Consider the following 6000-nt stretch of genomic DNA (forward strand, 5'->3'; position numbering starts at 1 on the left):
CCCTCTTTACCCAACCGAAAGAAAATCACTAAGTGTTTCACACGCCCGTGTAGAAATTCCGCACAGCCGTGGACAATCTCAGGCCCAACTCACAGGGGCGAGTGCACGCCTCTGTGTGCTCTCGGGATGGAGAAGGGATCGTCTGTAGAAATCCACATGGGCGGGTGGGAAATACCCACGCCCGTGCGTTGGTCACAAGATCGCTCACAGGAGCGAGTCCACGCCCATGTGCCTTCTCTGGATGAGCTCATAATACAACCCCACGGGCATGTGGAAATTCCACACGCCCGTGCATTTTCTCTGGATGACTTGAAAAACTCTGCAGGCTCTGTAGAAATTTTCTGAGCATGTTTACACATTCAGAGCCTGCTCTTTTATGCAATAATTACCAGTGAAAAACAATAGAAACAAGCTCAAACGAATAAATCTTCACCAAATCCACAAGAAAACACACGATGACACAGAAATCCACCAAAATGAAAATAGCACAAGCATCTAAACATGAAGACACCAACACTTAACAAGTTATTCATGCAAAACTAAACTATGACTAGGAAAAACAGTAAACACTTGGGTTGTCTCCCAAGAAGCGCTTGTTTAATGTCACTAAGCTTGACGTACTTCGTATTACGTCACGGGGGTTCGTAGATGAAAGTTGCCCTCTTACCCATGGCTTGAAAGCATGATGAACAAAGTCTCTTGAGAGTAGAGGGTGAATTATCGAGCTTGGAACTACCTAGAAACGGTTCATCGTTCGGTTTGCGCACACCTCCAACAGTCTTGGAGTGTTTCTGGTGGCATCTCCTTGCCATCTTCATCTTCCAGAGTACCTTCTTCAAGATCCCCGGGGTAGACGGTACTTCTTCAGTCGAACCAAGCATCATTACTTCTTCGATTTCCTCCTCTTGGTCGAACAAACCCTCATATGGGTCCGGATTGAACATTTCCTGCATGTATTCATCAACAATCTCAGCAGTAGTGTCTAGAAAATACAAAGTATCATCAAAATCAAGAGAATGCCGCATGGCTTCAGCAAGGCGGTATGTGAGCTTGTTATCTCTGACTGTCAAAGTTAGCTCCCCGCCGTCCATGTCAATCAATACTTTGGAAGTCTACAGAAATGGTCTCCCAAGTATCAAGGGTATATCCGCATCCTCATCGACGTCCAGCACTACAAAGTCAACCGAAAAAATGTACTTGTCCACCTTGACAAGCACGTCTTCAATGATACCCCTCGGATGTCTCACCGTTTGATCCGCCAATTGTAAAGTCATCTGAGTGGGTCTAGGCTCTCCCAAGCCTAGCTTTTGAAAGAAAGTGTATGGCATGATGTTGATACTGGCCCTTGAATCCGTCAATGCTATTTCTTCACCCAAATTGCCAATGTTGCACAGAATGGTGAAGCTTCTTGGGTCCTTCTTCTTATTCGGCATGGCCTTTTGCAGGACCGCCGAACAAGATGCATCTAGAATCACCGAAGCACTCTCCTCCAACTTCCTCTTGTTAGTTAACAAGTCCTTCAAGAATTTTGCATACTTAGGCATTTGAGAAAATACCTCAACAAATGGAATGTTGATGTGGAGTTGCTTGAACAAACTCAGGAACTTCTTATACTGTTCATCCGCTTGATCATTCTTCAACCTAGAGGGATAAGGGATTCTTGGGTTGAAAGGTGGGGGTGTCACCTCCTTCTCCTTGCTTGTTCCCTCTTCAACCTATATAACCTCGGGTGTGTGTTTTTTTGGCTTCTCATCCGGAAGCCTACCTTCAACCTCACGACCACTTCTCAAAGTGATCGCCTTCACATGCTCTCTAGGGTTGGTCTCATTATTTCTCGGCAAGCTTCCATGTGGCCTTTCCGAGAGAGATTTCGCAATCTGGCCCACCTGATTTTCAATGTTATGCAAAGAGGCTGTGTGATTGCGAAGTATAGCTGACAAGGTCCCCTTGCTTATATCCCGCAAGTGCACGGGTTTGTCGAAGTAATAATCCCGGGTGAGCGGGGTCGAATCCACATGGAGTAGGGAGTAAAGACACTTAATTCGTTCTTAGCTATGTGGAGTATCAACAATGATAAGTGTGGTAATGATTCAATTCTCATAAATTAAGAGCAACAAGTAAGAGAGCAAAAGTAAGGAGGAGGCAAGGCAATCGATAAAGATGGGGTACTCGGATGATGCTTCACCTAGGATAATCGCTTCAAGTGAAAGAACTCTCTATTATGCTTCCTAATCAATACAATGGTGAGTCATGGAAATCCTTACATACATAGTCCCAAATCTAAGGTCAACTATGCCTAACTCTACACATGTCCCGGGGGAGAAATCGAACAATCTCAGCACCTCGCACTCGTATAGAGTTGCAATGAGCTCTAGGGATTCCAAGTGATAAATCTCTTCCTAGATTTAGACCTAACCCTTTGGTCCAGGCGGAAGGTCCCTAGCCACAATTAAGCCCTAGATACTAAGATCACCTCAACGCTTCACTCCATTGTATGCGCAACTAGGCCCCAGCGGAGGTTCATCCCTTAGACCATTCACTCTATTATGGCCGCAAAGAACTCGAGGAACGGAGGTAGAATCTATCACGTCGGAGGGGAAAGGGGACGCTCCTATACCTCTCGACTGACCCTCTCAACCCTCTCCAACCTAGCTTTGTCTAACGCTCGTGGTGTGTCACTCACTCACAAGGTTACCAACAAGAACTCTCAACCCTAGTGTCACTCTAGGGGAAATGTTCATACAATCAAGCATTCAAGGTTGGAACTCACAATAAACATCAATTTATTGAAAGCATAATAAAGAAGTTCAATGAAGCGAGTACATCCTAGGGTTCACAATCACCCAAGTACCCACTAGGGTTTTAGCTCTCCATGGAGCTAAGTACAATCAAAGAAATCGAATGTAAAAGCAATGAATCCATAAAGAAACCCCCTCAATGGTTGTGTCGATGGTCTTGTGGAAAGTCCTATACTCGTCGTCCAAGGATTCCTTCGTCCAGTATAGGATACGCCTCGATCGAAGCTCCCCTACCAACCTTCTTCCTAATGGAATCACGATGTCGGAGCCGTAGAACCTCTCCAAAACCTTGGCCAATACCCCTCGAAACCCTAGCCGAAGCCCTCTCGCAAGTTGGGGAAAAGATGGAGAAAAGAATACCAAAATCGGGGCTGAATTGGCTTTAAATAGGGCTGGAATCGGGCAACTCCACGGGCGTGGACGATACACGCGCCCGTGCGGAATTTCCACACGGGCGTGGATAATTTCCACACGCCCGTGTGGGTTCTCTGTTTCTCTGATTTCTCGGCCGGCTGTGAACAGTGCTGCTATAGTAATTGCTACAGTGCTCTTCTACAGCGCATATCCTCCACCACACCAGGTGCAGGTACTCAAGGCTGCCACTCTGTTTGAAGTTAGAAGATCTAACTTCTTACTCAAATTTTTCCACTTGCACAGCCAATGAAGTTACTGCATCTATCTCATGAAGACCTGCCACCTTTTTCTTCTCCTTGGCATTCCATTGGTAGCTGTTTAACCCCATTTCTTCAATAAATTGATGGGCCTCATCAGGAGTCTTGCTACCTAAGATACCTCCTGCTGCCACATCCAAGAGTTGTCTTGTACTCGGATTCAACCCGTTGTAAAAAGTCTGAACAATTATCCACTCTGGAAATCTGTGTTGTGGGCACTTTCTCAGGAGCTCCTTGAACCTTTCCCATGTCTTGAATAGAGACTCCAATTCCGACTGTACTAAGGATGAGATCTCATTCCTAAGCTTTGCAGATTTTCCAGGAGGGAAATAACGGGCTAGAAAAGCTTCTACCATCTCCTCCCATGTAGTAATCGAGGCTCTTGGTAATGAGTATAGCCACTGCTTTGCTCTCCCTTTTAGGGAAAATGGGAAGGCTCTCAACTTGATGGCATCATCCATCATCCCCGTTTATCTTGAGCATATCACACACCTCGAGAAAGTTCTCTATGTGGCAGTTTGGATCCTCATCGGCCAAACCATTGAACTGTGCGGATTGCTGTAATATGTGAATGAATATCAACTTTAGCTTGAAATTCTGAGCTGTAATTGGGGGTCGCACAATACCCGATTGTGTGCCCAAAACTGAGGGTCTAGCATAATCAGAGAGTGTCCTCTGCTGCTCATTCTGTTCTGCCATATTATCTGACCCTTCAACATCCAAATCAGCTAGATTAGATTGGTCTTCCACAGGTCCTTTCCCTTTTCTTCTAAGTGTTCTTTCAAGCTCGGGATCACCTTCAATCAATATTGAGGGGTTGCCTCGGGTCATCAACCTGAAACTGCACAAAGGAAAGAAAACAAATCAGAACGATGATAGAAAAGAAAATGTGAAATATAATGGATAAATGAATAGCTAAGAAAACAAAAGTGCAAAGTATCTCTAAACGCATTTTACCCGGCAACTGTGCCAAAAACTTGACAATGCTCCCTGCAAGTGCACGGAGTTATCAAAGTAATAAATCCCAAGTGAGTGGGCTATCGTATCCACAGGGAAAAGTGAATAAAAATACTTAATTTGCTTCTTAACTATATGAAAGATGAATAGTGATATGTGTGACAAGATTCAATTCTCAAAAGTAAAGCAACCCGAAAGAAAGCAAAAGTAAAGAAGAAAGTAAGGCAATCGATAAAGATGGGTTACCCGGGTATTGATCCGCCCAGGAAAACCGTTTCAAGTGCAAGAACTCTCTATTATGCTTCCTACCTAATGCAATGGTGAGTCAGGGATATCCTTTACTGCATGGCCCTGAATCTAGGGTCACCAAGCCTAATCCTTTACATATCCCGGAGGAGAGGTTGAACAACCTCTCAACCTCGCACTCGTAAGAAGGATTGCATTAAGCTCTCGGGATTCCAAGTGATAAATCTCTTCTTAATTGTAGACCTAACCCTTTGGTCCAGAAGAAAGGTCCCAAATCACAATTAAGCCCTTGATGCTAAAATTACCTCAACACTTCACTCTGTTGCACTTGCAACTAAGCCCCAGCGGAGGGTCATCTCTTAGCTCATTCGCTCTATTATGGCCACAAAGAACTCAAGGAACGGAGGTAGAATTTATCACACTGAAGGGGAAAGGGGACACTCCTGTACCTCTCGACTCACCCTCTCAACACTCTCTAATCAAGCTTTGTCTAACTCTCGTGGTGTGTAACTCACTCACAAGGGTTACCATGTGAACTCTCAACCTTAGTGTCACTCTAAGGGGATATTCAAACAATCAAGCATTCAAGATTGGAACTCACAATAGCATCAATTAATTGAAAGCATAATAAAAAGATTCAATAAAACTAATACATCCTAGGGTTCACAAATACCCAAGTACCCACTAGGGGTTTAGCTCTCCATGGAGCACAACACAAACGATAATGAAATCAAATATAAAAGAGAACAATCCATAGGAAAAACCCCCTCGATAGTCGTGGTGATGGTCTTGTGAAGAGTCCTCTACTCATCGCAAGATCCCCTTGTCTGGTATAAGATACGCCTAGCCGAATCAATCCAACGGAGGCTCCCTTACCAACCTTCTTCCAAAGAGATGACGATGTCGGAGCCGTAGAAACTCTCCAAATCTCTAGCCAATACCCCTCAAAACCCTAGCCGCAGTCCTCTCTCAAGTTGGGGAAAAGATGGAGAAAAAAATGTTGAAATCGGGGCTGAAATCGGCCTTAAATAGGGCTGGAATCGGGATTCGACATGACCCTGTAGATATTCCACACGGGCCTGTGGAATTAACGCACTGGCGTGTGGAATTTCCACATGCCCATGTGGCTCCTCTGTTTTGCTTTTTCTTCGCCCGGCTTTGAACAGTACCTGCTACAGTAACACCCAAAATACTCCCGAATCCATGCTTTCATCGGGGTAACGTAAATGGGCACACGTTCACGTCGTCGATCATCTTGGTTCTTCAATAAATGGTCACGTTGGTGGAGATCTTGCTAAATATGCACAAGCCGGAATACTAGGATGTAA

At 44.8% G+C, this 6000-nt stretch overlaps 1 non-coding gene across 1 annotated transcript; it reads left to right on the forward strand.

Annotated features, from left to right (window-relative positions):
* The first annotated feature begins 3670 nt into the window (after positions 1-3670).
* Positions 3671-3777, forward strand: LOC120252636. The gene has a single exon (XR_005534093.1). It is a non-coding gene; the product is annotated as a small nucleolar RNA R71 (small nucleolar RNA).
* Positions 3778-6000: the final 2223 nt, after the last annotated feature.

The sequence above is a fragment of the Dioscorea cayenensis genome, chromosome 21 (assembly GCF_009730915.1).
Source record: "Dioscorea cayenensis subsp. rotundata cultivar TDr96_F1 chromosome 21, TDr96_F1_v2_PseudoChromosome.rev07_lg8_w22 25.fasta, whole genome shotgun sequence".
Lineage (NCBI taxonomy): Eukaryota > Viridiplantae > Streptophyta > Magnoliopsida > Dioscoreales > Dioscoreaceae > Dioscorea > Dioscorea cayenensis.